The sequence below is a fragment of the Pongo pygmaeus genome, chromosome 10 (assembly GCF_028885625.2).
Source record: "Pongo pygmaeus isolate AG05252 chromosome 10, NHGRI_mPonPyg2-v2.0_pri, whole genome shotgun sequence".
NCBI lineage: Eukaryota > Metazoa > Chordata > Mammalia > Primates > Hominidae > Pongo > Pongo pygmaeus.
In genome coordinates this window covers 9,702,302-9,722,239 of record NC_072383.2, presented here as the reverse complement: position 1 = coordinate 9,722,239, position 19,938 = coordinate 9,702,302, and the positions used below count along the sequence as shown (strand labels likewise).

General features: G+C 40.3%; 1 pseudogene; it reads right to left on the bottom strand.

Annotated features, from left to right (window-relative positions):
* Window positions 1-11,787: 11,787 nt before the first annotated feature.
* On the bottom strand, window positions 11,788-13,164 carry LOC129009824 (aspartate aminotransferase, mitochondrial-like; annotated as a pseudogene).
* Window positions 13,165-19,938: the final 6,774 nt, after the last annotated feature.

Here is a 19,938-nt window from a genome sequence, read left to right as displayed (position 1 = left end):
AGCAATGCTGAGGACCTATTACCTCTATATACAAGAGATGATTTTTTTATGTATACAGTTCTCTGTACTTTCGTGCATTCTCAATCTGCTTAAGTAGAAGATACCAGCTCTTAGGGCCAGGTGATTTGCCTGAAAACATTTCAAGTAGAGATCTTACTTTATTTTTAATAAAAAATGACAATTCTGAGAGAAACTTGTCAGGAAATAGTTCCGTAAGTGGAATTCCTATACCCATAGCCTTTCTCATATCAATGGATGGCAAATGCATTCTTGCCAAGGCTCAAAAGAAAAGACAGGCTTAACTTTGACATTCCTCTTTCTAAGACTTTTTATCCAATTTGATATAAAATACTGTTGGCTCAGCTTTCAAAATATCCAGAATCTGACCACCCTCCCCTACCTAGTCTCAATATAGCAATTAAATGATTATTCTACAATGAAAGTGACATCAAGACATTCCTCTCGTACAACTTCCCTCATCTAGTCTCCCTATTGCACTGAAGGTAAAAGCCAAAGTCTTTAACTGACCCTCAACGTTCCTCCGTTCCTGACGCCCCATGGTATCACTCTTCTTCTCCATCTTCACTTTGCTTCACCTACAGCAGCCTCCTTGCTCTTCCTCAAATAAGCCAGGAAGAATCCTCCTTCAGGCTTTTGGTCTACTTGTTCTCTGCCTGGAATAGGTTCCTTCACATGGTTCCTCCATCTCTTTCAAAAGGTTGCTGAAATGTCATCTTCCTAAGAAGGCTTAGTTTTGTCAAGCCATTGCAACCTGTTATACCTCCACCCTTATTTATTTTTACTTGTGTTTTTCTGCTGGAATATAAGTTCCGAAGGGCAGGAATTCTTTTGTGTGTATTTTGTTTGCTGATGTAATTCAAGCATTTCACACAGTGACAGGCACATAATGGAGCTTAATAAATATTTATTGACAACAAAAACATATGGAGAATATTGTACAGTTTGGAGAACAAGTAACTTACCTGACAGAACAATAGAAAGTGCAATCACACTTGTAGTCAGGACTGCAAAGATGAACAAGCAACAACAAACCTTGACAGGAGTTACTGGAGATATAAGTGCTAGACACTTTCTTTGCAGAGTTTTATCTGTAAAATACAAACATCAGAATCTCAATCTCAGGAATATCGTAGAGAGAAAAAATTTATCATAGAATCAACACTAAGATCAGATGTACTTCAATTCTCCTACTGCCAACTCCTTTCACAAAAGGGCTTGGTTCATAAATGAGAATAATGGCCCAAAGAGGGCTAGAGATAAAAATCGAATTCTCCCCACCCCCAGGGAATCTTCCAGTTATTGGAAAAAGAGCAGAAATTGGGATGAAAAAGAAACATACACAATCCAGATTTAGCCCCATAGTAAAGCAGCTGGTTAGAAGCAACAAGGGAAGCAGAAAATAAATCAATGTAATTCACCGTATTGACAGAATGAGACAAGGGACAACATATGAGCATCTGAATAAATGCAGCAAGAGGATGTGAAAAGCTTAATATTCATCCACGATAGTAAGACTCAACAAATTAGAAATTGAAGAACCTTCTTCAACCTGATAAAGGGCATCCACTGAAAAACTACAACTAGCACCAAACTTAACGATGAAAGAATAAATGCTTTCCCCCAGTGACACAGAACAAGGCAAGGATGTCTGATCTCTCTCACCAATCCAATTTAACATTTTACTGGATATCCTATTAGGGGCAAAAAGGCAAGAAAAAAGAAATAAATGTCATACAGATTGGAAAGAAATAAATCATTGCTATTCACAGACAACATAGTTGTCTGCATGTAAAATTCTAAGGAATCTACCAAATGGCTATGAGAATAAATGAATTTGGCAAAGCTACAGGATTAGCTATGTTCATATATAAAAACCACTTATATTTTCATATATTCATAATTATGAAGTAGAAATTTAAATATAAAAACAGTGTCACTTATAATAACATGAAAGATATCAAATAAATATATCAAAATATGTTTAGGATCAGTATGATGAAAGCTGGAAACCAAAGGGACAAAGAAATCAAAGAAGACTTGAATCAACAGAGAGATATAAGATATTTATAGATTGGAATATGCAATATTGCTGGATGTCAATTATACCCAAACAGGTTTAGAGATTCAGTGCAATCCTGATAAACATTGCAGTATGAATTTTTTGTAGAAATAAGCAAGGTAATTTTAAAATTATATGAAAAAGCAAAGAACTAGAATAGCCAAACAATTTTGAAGGAAAAAAAAATGGCCAAATTTGGAAATCAGGGAACGTGCCTTCATAATTTACAAAGTAATAGAAACAAAGACAGTATGATATTGACAAAAGAACAGACACATAAACCAATGGAACAGAAAAAAGGTTTCAGAACCAAATCTAAACATGTATGGTCAACTGACATTTGACAGACGTAGAAAGTAATCAGGTAGGTAAGGGGTAATATTTTCTGAACATGTAGTGCTGGAACAATTGAGTGTCCTAATGCAAAACAGTGAACCTCAGCTCACACCTAATACCTTATAAGAAAATTAACTCAAAATAAATTTTAGACTCATATACGAAGCCTCAAACCCTAAAACTATTAGAAGGAAAGAGGAAAATAACATTTTTGTGAACTTGAATTAGGCAAAAATTTCTTACATACAACACCAAAAGCATTATCAGTATTTTAAAAATTGATAAATTGAACTTTAATGTAATTAAAACTCTCTGCTAGAAAAAAACCCTGAAAAGGGAATAAAAAGACAAGCAAAGGCAGAAAAACAGCTTTCTAAAAAGCGACTTGTATCTAGAATATATTAAGAACTCAAAACTCAACAATAAGAAAACAAAAACTAGATTAAAAAGTGGGCCAATGATTTGGAGATATACTTGATTAAAGAGGATATATGAATAGCAAACAAGTGCATAAAAACATGCTTGAAATAACCAGCCATTTGAGAAATACAAATTAAAACCATGAGTGACTACTACATGGTTATTAGAGTGGCAAACAAAACAAAAAAAGAAACAATCAACTGCTGGTGAGGAAGGGATGTGATATGGTTTGGATCTGTGTCCCCACCCAAATCTTATGTTGAATTGTAATCTCCAGCGTTGGAGGTGGGGTCTGGTAGAAGGTGATTGGATCATGGGGGCAGATTTCCCCCTTGGTACTGTGTCGTGATAAGAGTGAGTCCTCGTGAGATCTGGTGGTTGAAAACTGTGTGATGCCCTCCCTCACTTCCTCTCTTCCTCCTGCTCTGGCCAAGTGAAGTATGGACTCCCCCTTTGCCTTCTGCCATGAATTGTAAGTTTCCTGAGGCATCCCCATAAGCTGAGCAGATGCCAGAATCATGCTTCCTGGCCAGCCTGTGGAATGGTGAGGCAATTAAACCTCTTTTCTTTACAAATTACTCAGTCTCAGGCTATTTCCTTATAGCAGTGCAAGAATGGACACGATGCAACTGGAATTTTCATGCATCATCACTGGAAATGCAAAATGTTATGGGCATTTTGGAAAACAGTTAAGCAGTTTGTTATGGTAAATGTAAATTCACCACATGCCCTAGCCATCCTATCCCTAGGTATTTAAACAAGGGAAGTGAAAACTCGTGTTTACCCAAAAACCTGTAAGGAATATTTTGCACCAGGTTTATTCATTATCACAAAAAACTAGCAACAACTCAAATATGCTTCAGCTGCTGAAGAGGTAAACAACTATTCCTCAGGCCTAATAAAATAAAAAACTCGATCACACATTCACAATTGTCGATTTCTTACTGTGTGTTAGCTGGCCAAACTTTTGTCAGGTTTTTCTCCTCCCCACAAGCCCTACACGTGTTTGCCTGCAAGTATGCCTAAATGCCTCAAAGCACAGACTTGCAAAAAACATCCTGCCTTAACCTGACCACAGACCACATTGCACTATTTCCTGTTGAAATGCCTAGACTTTGCCCCCTGCTCTCTCCCACACCACTAACTTTTTTTTTTTTTAAAGACAGAGTCTCTGTCGCCCACGCTGGAGTGCAGAAGCGTGATCTCGGCTCACCGCAAGCTTCCACCTCCCGGGTTCACGACATTCTCCTGCCTCAGCCTCCCGAGTAGCTGGGACCACAGATGCCCACCACCATGCCCGGCTAATTTTTTGTATTTTGTTTAGTAGAGACGGGGTTTCACCGTGTTAGCCAGGATGGTCTCAGTCTCCTGACCTCGTGATCCACCCGCCTCAGCCTCCCAAATTGCTGGGATTATAGGCATAAGCCACCGCACCTGGCCCACTAACATATTTTTGAAATCAGTGTTATTCCTATTGCAACAGTCCTTTTGAATAAAGTTTCTCCCTATCTAAGTCCAGACTTGTTTTTCTTTGACAAATGACACATACTATAATACAGATGACTTGAAAATGCATTATTGCTAAGTGAATGAAGTCAGATTCTACATTTACCTACTGCAAGATTCCACTGATGTGACATTCTGGAAAAGCAAAAGTGCAACAACAGAAAACAGATCAGTGGTTGCCAAGGGCTAGGGGTAGAGGAAGAGACATTCTACAAAGGGACATGAGGGAATTTCGAGTGGGTGGGTATGGTTCTATATCTTGACTTTTATGGTAGTTACATGAGTATATATGTTTACCATAGAAATCTACACCAAAAGAGTGAATTCTACTAAATATAAATTATAATACTTTAAAAGTCCCTGCCAACTTTCGTCCGTTTAATATACATCTACAAGAATAACAGGGAGCTTCAGCTTAAATTCTAGACAGGGGGAAAGATGGGTAAGATTGGATGATCTTAAGCAGTAAATATCGTTTGGATTTTGGCTCATATAAAAATATCAACCTTTATTCTTTCTGGTTCTACACTAATGCAAAATTGTCTTAAAGGTTCAGAATACTAAGACTTCCGCAATTCTTTTTCATTGTTACTAGGGTAATGTGTAACTCTCCCCTTAAAACTTCCCCCAAATCTCCCATTTGCCTCTCTTAATAATCTTCTAAATGTGCCTGCTTTCTCTTCTTCTTTTTTACATCTCTAGTTCCTCCTACTAATACTGAGACAGCCAGGTGGGAAGGGGTCCCTGGAGAAACTCCAATTAGCCTGCCCAATGAGGTGGAGCCTTGGGAAGTTAACAAGGTTTGCCGCAGGGAGAAGCCTGAGCCTTGCCCCTCTTTTTCATTTGTAGAACCTGGGATTCAAACTGTCAGGTGGGAAGCGCTCTGGCGGAAGGACTCTGGCCTTGCAAAAGTACCTGTTTCCCCCCCTTTTTTCCCTTTTTCACCCAATAAAACTCTGCTTCACACACCCTTTAAACCGTATGCGAGCCTGAATTTCCGTGGCCTGGGACAAAGAAGCCCATTTTTAGCTGAAATAAGGAAAAGTCCTGCAGCAATATTCCCACATGCATCTTGTTCCACTTCTCTCTCTTGCTCACTTATTTCTCTTATACCTTTCTTATAGTGTGTCCTGACTCCCACAAATTCATACCACTCTTAAAGTACACAGTGAACACAATACTCTTCAGACTTCTAGTTGGAAAAACAACGTTAGGAATTATGTCTCAGAAGAACAAAGAAATAAAGCATTATTACTGATCAAATTTTAACTCAGTTTCAGGATCTGAAAAACTTAATCACAGGATGCATTTTAAAAAACGAGTTTCACAACTGTACCAGGTAACAAATATTTAGGTTCGGTTCTGTAAACATTCTTTAAAATATAACATTTGGCTTAATAAGAACGTAACATTTGGGCTTAGTAAGAATATAACTTAGTAGGAATGTAATTTAGCCAAAAGTTACATTTGTAACATCTAAAAAATGTTAGAACGTACTGCTCCAGGAGACAGATTTAAGAAGACCGATTTGAGTAATAATAAAACTCCCATCTCCTGCACAGCTGGCTCTGCGTGAATTACTCTTTCTCCATTGTAAACCCTCTGTCTTCATAAATCGGCTCTATCTAGCAGGCAAAGTGAACCCACTGGGCGGCTACAACAGTACCATGAATGCTAAGAGCTAGGAGCAACATGTTACAAAAACAGTGGCACCCCTTAAAAACAAGTTTCCCCAAGAAAGGTGGGAGGAAAATAGGGGCTCAGGACAGTTGCAAATAGATGCCTATCTTCCAAATAAAATGCCAAGTCTTCTTGAGGTCACAGCATCCCCAAGTTTCCAACCTGGGCTGGAAAAACAAGTTGGATCAGAGAGAGGTTGGGGGAGGGCCTGTGGGTGACCCCGAAGCAGGCCACTAGGACGCCCTGTTTCCCTCTCTCCGCCCTTCCAAAAGCCCTTAAGCCACAGACAGCCGTGGCCCGTCCAGGGGGCACTCCCCTCTCAGGTCCCCCAAAGTTCTGCAAACTCTGACGACAAAGGCAAGTCAGAGTCCCGTGACTTGTGGGGAGGCATCGGACAGATTTTTCTTTTTATGGCCTGGTCAGAGAGGGTGCTCACCCAACTGAGAAGGCCCTGGCGGGGTCACACTGGCTAAATAAAAAGCGCCTTCTTCTGCTTTTTCGGAGCCCCAGGTGACGGCTCCTCCTTCACTCACTCCAGGGCGGAGCTCTGCAGAAAAGGCGGGGAGGGACGGAGGGAGGTGTATTGGGGCTGCGGGATTCGCTGCTACATGGGCTTCTAGGCTCTCTCGCACCCACCCTGCCCCGACCCTACGGAGCCCCTTCCGGTCCCGCGGACTCCAAGCCTCAAGTTTCTGCCACACCCTCCAGAGAAGCCTCCCCGCCGCAGCCCCGGGGGGCGGGAGGCGAGGCTGCGCCCAGCACTGGCCCCACCTCCCACGCGCCCGCGGGAGATTTGCTTGGGGCTGGATCCCCCGCCTACCGTTTCCCCGCAGCCGCCGGCGCTTGTGGCGCTTGTGGCGCTTGTGACCCGAGCAGGAAGCCCAGAGAGAAACCAGGAAAACAGGAAGGGGATTCCTGGACTTCCTTTCCACTTCCGGCAGGGACGCGACCCTCCTCCAGCTAGGAGCGCTTGTCCGGGTCTGGTGGACCCCTTACCCTGTGATAAGGACCCAGAGGATGCCCTTGTCCCCGGGATTAGGGGGAACCCAATGGAGGCCTCGACCCAGGGCCGATTCCCACCCTGGGCCACAGGAGCTTTTTCGGCAGTGAAACTATTCTATGTGTAATGGTGGATATGTTATAGGAGGCAGAAACAAATTATTTGGGTAGACAGGGTAAAGCAAATCCCCGGTAGAAAACTTTCCTTTTAACAAAAAGCAGCTCAAAAATAGCTCCCTTGCTAACCTCATGCAGTTGAAAGAAATCACTTTTCTAACAAGAGGCCTGAAAGAGCAGACAGTAAAACACAGAAAAGACAGCTGGGACACAGAAGGACTGGGGTGGATAGCGGGGAGTCTCCCGGGTAATCACCAAGCTTCACACTTACACAATGGGCCCCAGTAAAACAGTGGGCCTTAATAAGCACATTCCTTTCTCTTTAGGCGCACCAAGATGCCTGCAGCTGCAAGAAGATGTATGGGAACCGACACAGAAACTTTCCCTACCAGATAAGCAGGACAAAGAAACACAGACTAAGAGTTGGCCTGTGTGGTCACGGAATGGGTTAAGAGATGATAAAAAAATTCTGCTCTGTACAGATAGCACACCTGGTCCCAACTAAACCCTGCGGCCCTAGGAAGATAAGACATCCCCTCCTCACGAGCCCCTTCCTCACGAGCCCCCTCCTCAAGAGCCCATTTATAAAAACTCTGACATTTTTACTACAACTTGGCAATCTGCTCAGGATCCCTCTCTAACAGAGACCTGTTCTTTCTTTTTGCCTATTAAACTCCTGCTCCAAACTCACTCTGTCTGTGTGTCTGAGACCTGAATCTCCTTGGCCATGAGACTAAGAATCTTGGTATTTACCCCAGACAACAAGGCTGCTTCAGATATATCTCATACGTTTGTCAAACCCACAGAATGTGCAACAGAAAGAGGGAACCCTGAACAATGGACTTACTTATAATGTATCAATATTTGTTCATCAAGGCAAATCGTACATTAATGGGCGATGTTAATAATAAGGGAAATTGTGCGGGAGGAAGAAGTGATAAATGAGAATTCTACACTTGCCACTCAATTTTTCCACAACCCTAAAACTATTCTAAAATAACATGTATTAATTATTTTTAAAAAGCAGATGACTTTTTGTCAGTTATGATTGTTTTTAGCTGTGACATAGAAAGCTATAATCATCCTTCAATTTAACTTATAATTTGTTGATATATATATATGTACTTTGCACCACAGGATACAGTAAGATTAGAATTTTTTTACATGATAATGAAACAACCTCGATCACATTTCAGAAGTAGTGCCTTAATAAGTCCTTCCACCTTTTGACTATCTCTGGGGAAGTATGGAAAAGGAGATATGAAGTTAATATCTAAGTTTATTGCTTGTGTAACAAATATCTTGCTATGTATGCATACAGATAATAAAAATAATAATACTATATAGCTATAACTATCCTAATATAACCCTTATAAAGAAAAGTGTCTATGAAAAATGAGTGAGTTTGAGTGCATCATTGGGTTTACATTTTTTTTTCTTTCTTTATTTTTTCAAACTCTAAAAGACAGGCATAAAAGGATCTGATTGCAGGGCCTTAAATTTGACTAGGTTTCTCAAATGTGTCATCACAGTAAATGGAATGTAAGCCCATGTCTATTATGTATGAAAAAAAGTTAATACATAAGCACAAGACTGTTAATTTCTGGAATTGCGTTCAGAATTCTCCTGTCGTCAGAAGAAAGGAAATGTTCTACCTCATGCATTATTGTCCTTTGTATATAAAGGACAATAAGTTAAGGTTATGTAAATAAGTACACAGCCAGGATTCTTTTAGGACACACACATATAATGTAAGTTATTTGGCTTTTGAATAAAATAATTACTTGCAAAGTCTGTTGCAGTTAGAAATGCTTACTGAAGCTGACTCAAATCTTTCCTCCTTATTATTACCTAGTTAAATAAACAAATGACAAACATTTGTGTGGAGAGTCATACATTACGTGAAGTGCTAGATGGTGGCATGTTAATAAAAGGACCTACCAGTAAAAAATGTAGAGTTTTTAAAATTGAAATGAGAAAACCTTTATTGGATTTTTTAGATCTGCCTATAGTAACATCCCCAGTTCCCCTGCTGACATCATCATCATAGCAGTTACAATATATCTATCTCTTATTTTGCCTTAGAGTGTTATTACTCAAAGTGTATATCATGGATCAGTGGCAGTTCATGAACTATGTGTTACCAGTCCATGGTGAGGTAAACACAGACTTTATTAGTCTGTTTTCCCGCTGCTGATAAAGACATACCCAAGACTGGGCAATTTACAAATAAAGAGCTTTAATTGGACTTACAGTTCCGTGTGGCTGGGGCAGCCTCACAATCATGGCAGAAGGCAAGGAGGAGCAAGTCATGTCTTACATGGATGGCAGCAAGCAGAGAGAGCTTGTGCAGGAAAATTTCCCCTTATAATAAACATTAAACCTCATGAGACTTACTCACTATCACAAGAACAGCTTGGGAAAGACCTGCCCCCATGATGCAATTACCTCTCACTGGGTGCCTCCCACAACACATGGGAATTCAAGATGAGATTTGGGTGGTGACACAGCCAAACCATATCACAGACATTGAGAGTAAGCATTTAAAAACTCATATAGCAATTTGATATTTCCTTAATAACCAAGTGGGTGAATCCACTTTGTTGGACAGGAAATAGACAAGTGTGGTACCATCAGACTCAGTGGTGAGTCACTTCTGACATGAATGTGTATGAGTCACAAGAAACTGTACATTAAAAAGTTTGGTATCTTAAGGTTATTTTCTCAACTACAATCCAACTGTGCATAAAAATCTGAAATTCACATATTACCTTCTTGCAAAATAACAACAAATAATTATGAAATTTACAGGATAACTTGTTGGAAATAGTTATTGATGATTTATTGAAAATAAAATTGGAAAACAAGGCATCATTTGCATTATTTGGGGTAAGATTTAAAAACAAATAACCTTAACTTGCAGAAATTATCTTAAAATTTCTTTCTCTGTTCTCTTGAATACAGATCTTTGAAATCAGTTCTACTTTTAATGGTAAATAGAAATACTTGAGGTACTCTTGCTCTTCAGTGAACAGAATCTTGTCATAAATGCAACCTCGTAAGCTCATTTCTCACATTACAACTTTACATATTAATATAAATAAAATTTATTTTACAGTGTGGTTGTAGGCATTTAATATAGGAAATACAATTTCATATTAAACTTGGGATTAGTTACAGTTTTTTTTTCCTTTCTTCCATTTTGTTTCTTAATTGACAAATAGTAACTACATATTCATAAAGTATGTAGTGATGTTTTGATACACATGATGTACAACAATTCTATTAGGGTAATTAGCATATCTATCATCTCAAACATTTATCATTTCTTTATGTTGGAAACATTTAATATCCTCTTTCTAGGTTTCTGAAACAATATAACATATTATTGTTAACTGTAGTAATCCTACAGTGCTATGGAATGCTAGGAGGTATTCCACCTATCTCCTGCACAATGGAGAAACAGAAAATGTTTTGTTTTTTTTCTATCACATCATCAGGCTGAACATTTTCTAAACTTTTATCCCCTGTTTCCCTTTTAAAACTGAATATTTTAACAGCACCCAAGTCACCTCTTGACTGCTTCAATGCTTAGAAGTTTCTTTTGCCAGATACCCTAAATCATCTCCCTCAAGTTCGAAGTTCCACAAGTCTGTAGGCTGCAATAAGTCTACATGGTTTCCAGGAGGTGAAGCCTGAACCCAACTGGCAGCACACAAAGCCTAGAATATCCTCTTTCCTTGTACCACCCTGTGCCACTGGACTCACAGTGTGAGATGAGTGACTGCACAACCACATTCAACAAAGGAGGAGGTACAACTGGGCAGAGACAACATCACAACCAGAGAAGATTACAAAATCATTCAAGAGGATGCTGAGATAAAGTACAGTTACCTACTCTCCATTATTCTTTGCTGAGAAAAGTGAGGGTATGGCATCAGCAGAAAATTATGTTTATTCTTAAATAAATCCCAATAGGATGGGGTTGATAGTCAGGCAGTAGAATGAGATAAAAATCTGCATTCATTAAAAATCTTTGTGCATAAGGAAAAGAACAGCAATGGCAAGAGAGAAAAGAGAGCCTTCTCTTTTTCTTGAATACGACAGGAAACTGCATTGTTTTCCTTGCTGTAGTGGCAGCAGACTTATTGGTTTTCATAAAACATAATTTCTGCAATGCAGTCTGTTGATAAGGCTGCTCCATGATGGGAGGACAGACATGAGGCCAAGTGTTCATGACAGAACTAGGTCTTCTCTCAAAGCCTCTAATGTGTGCTATTTCTCATGAGAAACCGACACTATATGACACTTCAGTTAAAGCTTCTGAAATATTGCAATGGCTAATTGACAGGTTTTATGGTGTGATGACTTTCTTGTACATGTAAACTCTTTGAGAAAAGTTGGGGATAAAAGGACAAGGGAGAGTTTGGTTTAGAGCCACAATGTTCCAGACGCCAGTCACGGATCCCTCTGCCCTGTGTCACTACACGTTCTTTTCTGAGAAACATTCAATTGCTGAGTGTTACACACTGTGGTTGAAGAAAATGATCCACTCACCACCATCCACTCCCTCTCATCCTCTGTGTGAAGCTCCCAATAGCAGAGGCTGAAGACAGAAAGGTCGTCTCTGTTTCCTTGCACCAGGTACATTACTTGGTGACCTAGTGAATGGCGTGGGCAAGGTAGCCCACGTTGCCGGAGGTGACCCCTGCCACAGAGATGCGGCCGTCCTTTGTCATATAGATGGAGAACTCTTTGATTAGCCACTCCACCTGTTCAGGCTTTAGCCCTGTGAAACAAAACATGCCAATTTGGGCAGTGATATATGGCCAGTTGTGGGTGGAACACTTCTTCTTGATGTTGGAGACAAGCTGAGTCCGCATGCTAATGATGTGGTCGGCCATGCCTTTCACTTCTTGCAACCATTGTTTTCATGAGTCTGGGGTGTTCAGAATGGTAGAAGCAATCTGGGCCCCATTGTGGGGACGGTTGGCATACATGGGACGGATCAAGATCTTCAACTGTGACTCCACCCTTTTGGTTTCATCTCATCTTTGCATACTACAGTGAAGGCTCCTACATGCTCACCATATAAGCCCATGTTCTTGGAATATGATTGGCAGAGACAAACATTAATGCCCTGTTCAATGAAGTGGTGCCCAGCCCGGGCGTCCTTATCACCATCACCACTGGTAAAGCCTTGGTAGGCCATGTCAAAGAAGGCAAAGAGACTCTTCTTCTTCACCACTGTTGCTATATCCTTCCACTGTTCCAGACGTGGGTCCACTCCCGTGGGATTGTGGGTGCAGGCATGCAGAAGAAGAACATTTTGCTCTGGTATTTTTGAAAGGTCCTCCACAGTGCCTGTGAAGTCAAAACCACAAGTCTTGGGGTCATAAAGCCGATAACCTTGCAGTTGCATGCCATTGTCCCTGAAGATGGGTGTGTGATTTCCCCAGCTTGGTTTGGGCAGAAAGACATCTCAGCTGAACTTAAAAAATCTTTGCAGAAAGCTGGCTCCAATCCTTAAGGCTCCAGTTCCAGAAATGGTCTGCACAGTGACAAACTGGCCACTTTCCAAGACTTCGCTGTTCTCACCAAGGGCTAGTTCTGCAGATGCCTTGCAAAATTCAGGCAGTCCCCCAATGGATGGCCACTTTCCAAGACTTCGTTGTTCTCACCAAAGGCTAGTTCTGCAGATGCCTTGCAAAATTCAGCCAGCCCCCCAATGGACAGGTATTCCTTGTCCAAACTTTTTGTGGCAATCTGGGCCTCTGCCTTGGGGACACTAGGCAGCACGTCCAAGGCTTTCCATTATCATCCCGGTAGGCACCAACTCCCAGATTCATCTTTTTGCTATTGGTGTCCCTCTTAAAGGCTTCAATGACTCCCAGGATGATATCTGGAGGTCACATTTCCACAGGGGTCCATCAGGAGCTGGCTCTGGCAGAGGCCGCAGCTGCGAGGCCCAGGTGGAAGGTGGCGGCGATCCCAGAGAGGACGTGGCCAGAGTGCAGCCGGGCCATGGTGGACAGTAGGAGGGCAGTGGGCAGCTGCAGGACTGAGCAGAGGGCTCTCTGTAGAGTTTTAATTGTGAGAGAGGATTTGTGAGGCTGATCTTAAGCTGTAGCCAATCTGGTCTGCTTTGCATGTCTTTCTGTATGGTCCATAGCAAATTTGCTGAGGACCTCCATCTTGTTTAACATCCTTGGGAGCAAGACCTGTAACCACTTGGCAAGGTTTTGTGTAGCCTCTGTGTAGCTTGGATTCAATCCTGGCTTAGGGAATGAGTCTTGCCTAGTTTGATATCTGCATGACCTTTTGCTATTTGTTGATTCCATTTCTCTCCACAAACTGCCTTGGATTTTCCTTTCTCTGAGCCTTTAGTAATGTTTGAAAGCCAGAAATATTGGCCTCTTGGTGTGGCTAAATTCAGATAATAAGGGAGTTAAGAGGATTTTCTTAAGGAGTGCTCAGGTTAACTAAAAGTGGATATCCAAGTTAGAGTCATATTTAAAAGGCCTTTCAGTTTCCCTTTTCTTGGACCTTGTTTTGCTGGGAAAAGGTTTTTCTTGGTCAACTGAATTATTTTTTCTTCATTTTGCTCTGCCATTTTAATGCACGCACGAGAGAGGAGAGACATCTGTTTTTCTCATGGACTCCAGAAATTAAAAGCACCCAGAGGCCAATAATCCAATTAGGAGATGGGCAAATGAAAGATCTTATGGGGACTGGGTTATCTTCTACCTGTCTGTGTAATTCTATATGTGTTGTGTGTGTGATGTTTACATAAAAAAAAGAGCTCTAATTAATTTTGCCTAAAGGAAGACAAGCACTTGGATCATATATTTTATGAAAGAGAAGATAAAAAGCTGTGATACCTTTCAGTTCCCGTGACTTTAATCTTGGAGAAATAAAAACAGCCTTAAAGATTATTGGTAAAAAGCAGATGTCATCAAAATGTAAATAGGTGGACTAAATTATGCAGGTCAGATACTGGGTTGGCTAAATATTTTAAGGTCATAAACTGCTTTTTTGGTTTTTGAGAACTTTTCAATTTGCTGCCTTCACAATTGGTAAGGCCTGGGGACATATGGAACTAAACACTCCCTTAATTATGCTGGAAGGAGTCAAACCTTGGCTGCACCTAGCACATAATCAAAACAACTTACCGGGTTTTACATTAAAGTTAAAAATTGCTAAAAGTTACCATTATGACACGTAATTGAGACTATTGGAAATAGATTTAACATGCAAGGTGCATAAGAACAGTGACATGTGTTTTTAATAAGAGATTATAAAAAATCATAAAAATGTAAATTCCTGCCTAGGGTTGAAGATTTGTTTTAAATTAGATAAGATAAAGATAAAAGTTCAAACAACTGGTGGAAGGATTGTAAAAATTAATCTTTCAACAGTTTCTCTGTGTGAACATATTCACTAACTTCAAAAAGTGTTATATGATTTTTCTGTAAATTGAGCATTCAAATAAAAGCACAGCAAGGTATCCTTAAGGCATTAATCCGCTCTTCAGCAAAATTTGTATAAAAGGGCTGTACAAGGTTTTTTCTTTAAAAAAATTTCTTAGTCATTACTTCAGCAAAATAAATAACTTATGGTAATCTGGAATTCTATTTCATAACAGCAAGTATTTTAAACCTCTAATATATTTAACAGGCTTTCCAAAATCAAACTTCAGTTTCAAAATTGTCTTTTCTGACACCTGGCTTTTCAGATACTTCAGAGGGCCCCTGGAATGTTCAGAAAAGAAAGGTAAACAGGATTATGTGACATGTTTAGGTACATGGGATTGCCAAAATGCTATTCAATCTTCTTTAGGTCATATTTTGATGACTAATACTAATATATTTTCCAAAATTTTATGGAATTTCTAAAATTCTAATGTCTAAAGTATATGCTATCAATCATAATTAAAGTTGTTAAGTTATTGTAAACCACAGAGATAACAAAACTTTGTCAATTGTGTTTCTAACTGTAACTACCCTGGACATATTGTTATTCAGAGACAATTGTTGTTTTAATCTTTTTCAAAAGATGGTTTATAATAAGCTAGAGAACTTTTACAAGTGCTCTCAGATACAGATTTCTGATACCTTTGGGGATTGTGACATTGGAATAAAGGAAAAATGTACAGAACTCATGAAGAGCTAAAATGTTCATGAATATCAAGCAAAATAAGGGTTAACTGAGTGAACTCAAAAAAAGAAGCAATCTTTTTCACTTTTGCTTGGATATTGCTGATCGTTGTTTTGTTTTTTAGTCAAGAAAACATATTTTGAACTATTTATAGCCTTTAATCATTAAGTAGAGTATACTCCTGTGAACAAAATTTGGAGTATATTTGCTTCTCTCTGCCTGGTTCCTGTAGAATTTGGAAATTATCTGTGAGTATTCTTAACTTATGGAAATATACTTTTTGCATCACTGCAATAAAAATCCATTTTCTTTTGCAACAGGATGCAATTGGAGTAACTGGTTGTTTTACCAAGGCTTTGACTAGAAGGGTATGCTTCTCTTTAAGGAGTCAAGCTCAACTTGCAGAGCCAATAAAAGTCCCTTGGGGAAGGCCGGGCATGGTGGCTCACACCTGTAATCCCAGCACTCTGGGAGGCCAAGGCAGGTGGATCACCTGAGGTTGGGAGTTTGAGACCAGCCTGACAAACATGGAGAAACCCCATCGCCACTAAAAATACAAAACTGGCCATGTATGGTGGCACATGCCTGTAGTCCCAGCTACTCGGGAGGCTGAGGCAGGAGAATTGCTTGAAGCCGGGAGGCAGCGGTTGCGGTGAGCCAAGATTGTGCCATTGCACTCCAGCCTGGACAACAAGAGTGAGACTCTCTCAAAAAAAAAAAAAAAGTCCCTTGAGGAAACTGGTCTCATAGCCTTGTCTGTGCAGTTCCTGTACAGGGTTCATGACCTGTGATCAGTAAAGAATGTCACTTTCTAACAGGCCCAGGAGCTCCAAGTTTATCTTGGAACCTTAAGACAAGAGGATTACCCAAGTCACAGGTATTTGAGGATACAAATCCATGTCTGGGCTTGGCTTTAAAAGATCTTATTTGAGATTACTTGTGGAACAGCATTCTATCAAAGCCAATCTAAAAGTCCTATGTAGAAATAATTATTTTTGCTGTACTTTATGCAAATAATCAGGCCAAGTATAAGACTAAGTTCAATTTTGCAAACAACTCAGTCCTATCATGATTTGTGTTTTTAACAAAAATGAGACTGGAGAGAGAGAAATTATGTTTCAAAATTTATCGTACATTTGTTTTAAAATTCTAAACTCATCAGTTTTTCAGTTTTTGCCTACATTTTCAGACTAACTCTGCTCATTCCTGTGAACCAACCAGTGATCTCTGTGTGCAGCTCAGAAAGAACAAATGGGATGGGTAATGTAGAAATCTGGATCAATATTCTAGTTCTGAGCAATTATCCTGCAAATCCTACCAGGTGATGGGAATAAATAGGTTGCCCATCACTCAGAGAGTTTTTTTGGGGGGAGGTGGGGGAAAGTAAGACCAAGGGAGCTAACCAAAGCCAAACACCATGCACCCAAATCCTAGGAAGCATAACTATAGCCACCAGTTATCTAGGCATGTCACTAGACATCCTTTTCTCTCCCTTGTTGGAAGAGGACTCAATTCCACAGCTTCACTTTAGCATTTGGTTTATGATAAGGAGTCCATGCAACCCACTCCAAGATGCATTTTTGTCCCAAACTCAATTCCAAGTTTTGAGTCAAAGCCCTAGGAAAGAAAACTGGATCTGAGGGATCCAGAGGCAGATAATAACAGAAGTTAAAAGGCATAGTGCAGGTGAGTGTGGCTGATTCCTGCCAATTAAGCCAAGCTTCCAGTTTCATGGATAAAGGCTACACTAGTATCCATGGCATAAATGAGGTCTAGGGAATCCAAAGGCTACTGACAAAAGGGGAGATAGAGCATACATGGGTAAGAATGGATACTCCCACCTCTTAGGCCCCCCTGTTAACATGGATGAAAGCCACTTTAACACCCATGGCCACTGGTCACTGTTGCCAAGACTCAGGTATGCAAGGATGGAGGAAAGAAGGAGGAACACCTCACTTTTCCTCCCTCATGTATCCTGTGTATTTACTAGGAAGAGAAAGGAATCAGAGGCACTGGCTCCCCTCTTTCTAGATAAGTAGCCATTCATCTTCAGTCTGTACCCCTTTCAAATGCATCTTGAATCCCTGAGACTCCTTTGAAAAAACACCTTCCTTTTTTGCTTTTTCCTCCTCTGTCGTCTCTTCAATGATAAGTAATTGCGTCTCCATACTATGGGACACTCCCCTCAGATGCATCCTCCAAACTGGGAAGAGTTAATTTCCCAAACCTTAGACTGGTTGGCTTCAGATTGGGCTCAGGGGAAGGAGGCCCAGAAGCATGACATGCCTGCAAAAAAGTAAGTTTCCTTACCAGTCCAGCTTTTGTCCGCCACCCCCTCCATCTCCCTTTGTGAACTGGTAAAAGGCCTCAGGATTTTTGAGCTGTCTTCACCCACCCCTTTGTTTCGTTTTGATACATGTTTTCTATTAACCTGGTTTGTTTCTTCTCTCCTTCAGGCAATCAAACTCCAAACAGTCATGCAACTGGAGCCTCGGACAATGGCGCCTTCTGCCAGGGACCCTTAGAGAGGCCTTTGAGGGAGATCTGACTGCCATTTCCCCCCAAAACAGCGCCCCCTGTCAGCAGGAGGCAGTTAAGATTGGTCTTCTTTACCCTTATCCTTATCCTTATTCTAAGGGCAGTTAGATGTACTTCAGAGGGGGGAATGAGACAGCCACCTCAAAAGGGGTCTCCTGAGAACCTCTGACCATCCTGTGCGCTGGGAGGATGGGGTGGAGCAGTGGGATGTTAGCACTGTTTACAAGGCGGAGTAGCCTAGCCTCTCCTGTTCCTGGGTGATAACCAAGGATTCAATCTGCAAGGCGGGAAACTTTGTAGCAGGACTGTCACTTTGCTGAGAGTCCCTGTTTCCCCTTTTTTTTTCTTTTTCACCCAATAAACTCTGCCATACTCACCCTACAATGTGTCTTCATGCCTAAATTATCTTAGTCATGTGACAAGAACCTGGATTTTCCTACAACATAGAGATCTTTCACTTCCTTGGTTAAATTTATTCCTAGGTATTTTTTGTGTGTGTAGCTATTGCAAATGGGATTGCCTTCTTGATTTTGTTTTCGGCTAGTTCATTGTGTGTGTATAGAAATATTACAGATTTTTTCTGTCTTAACTTTGTATCTTGAAAATTTACTAAGTTCTTGTAACCCTTCTGAGAGTTTTTTGGTGGACTTTCCAGTTTTCTATATATAAGATTATGTCATCAGAAAACAGGGACAATTTGACTTCCTCCTTTCTAATTTAGGTTTTCCGTATTTTTACCTCTTGTCTAATTGCTTGGGCTGGGCTTCTAGTACTACGTTGAATAAGAGTGATGAGAGTAGCCATCCATGTTTTGTTCCAGATCTTTGGGAAAAAGCTTTCAGCTGTCATAACCAAAATAGATCTGAGGAATGAGCATTCCCTACCTTGGGAACAGCAGGAGCAAAGGGCCTAAGGAAGGGGAATCTGGCATGTGCTAGGAAGGGAAAGAAGTTCTTGTGGATCTAATATGATCAGCATGGCAGTGGAGGCAGAAGTGGAGAAGGATGAGTGGTGAAGGTTGAGGTTGAGGACATATAAAGATGCTAGATTGTATTGGACCTTGTAAAACAGTGAGAAGGATTTGGGTATCATTTTTTTCTCTAACTACAATAAGGAGCTATTGAAGGACTTCAAGGAGAGAAAAGATACTTTTGCATTTTTATGTTTTAGAAGATACCTCTGACTGCTAGGTGGAACAGGTTTGCAGAAGGGTAACTGTGGAAGCGACAATGAGATCTGTTAATCTACACATCTGTACCTGTGTAAATACAGAAGTGAAGTGAGCCAAGAATAAAATCTTAATTTTGCATTTAGAGGAAAAAACAAGAAAAGTCAGCAAATGAGAAACTGTGGCCCTTAAAGTGGGAAGAACAGTAGAATAATGTATTTTAGGAAGATATAAGGGAAAGACATTGGACAGGGGCTACTTTGTTTATAGGATTACTTTTCAGTGGTTTCAAGTGTAGAGGAAAAATACCCATATTCCTCAATTACACTTATTATTTTCTAATAATGAGTCATAAAGAATGCTAGTAGTATGCAAGTAGCTAATACAATAACCTTATTGTATTTGAATCTCTCTAGGCTATTCTCAAAGAAAAATTGCATTGGACAAAGTTAAATAGGCAAGGAAGACTTTATTCAAAATTGTTGCAATAGGTGTCAAGCCTGTTCCAATAGGAAAGAGAGACTGTAGTCAAATCTGTTGAACAAAAAGCAGGAGAGTTTGTAAAGGCTGGAATATGCTAGTGAAAAAGTTCTGGAGAATGTTAGTGGGGAAGGTGGGTCAACATGATTAGGCCATCTGTATTTGCTAACTGGCACATATGGAAGTTAGAGTACTACCCTCCCACAGAGATGGGACGATAAGGGGACTATTTTTCTTGATGATTATTTTTCAAAGAAATGGCTCCCAGGTCTTCGAGAAAGATATTCCTGGGTTGCAAAACCGATAAAAGGCTAGAGAAAAATTTAAATCTCAAATAAGAAGAGAGAAAGAATTTATAGCGGGAAGTTTTCTAAAGTAAACAATCTAAGAAAAGAGAAGTAAAAGAGTGATAAGTCAGGGAGAAATCTGTCTAAAGTTTAGTCAAGTTGAGGGGAAC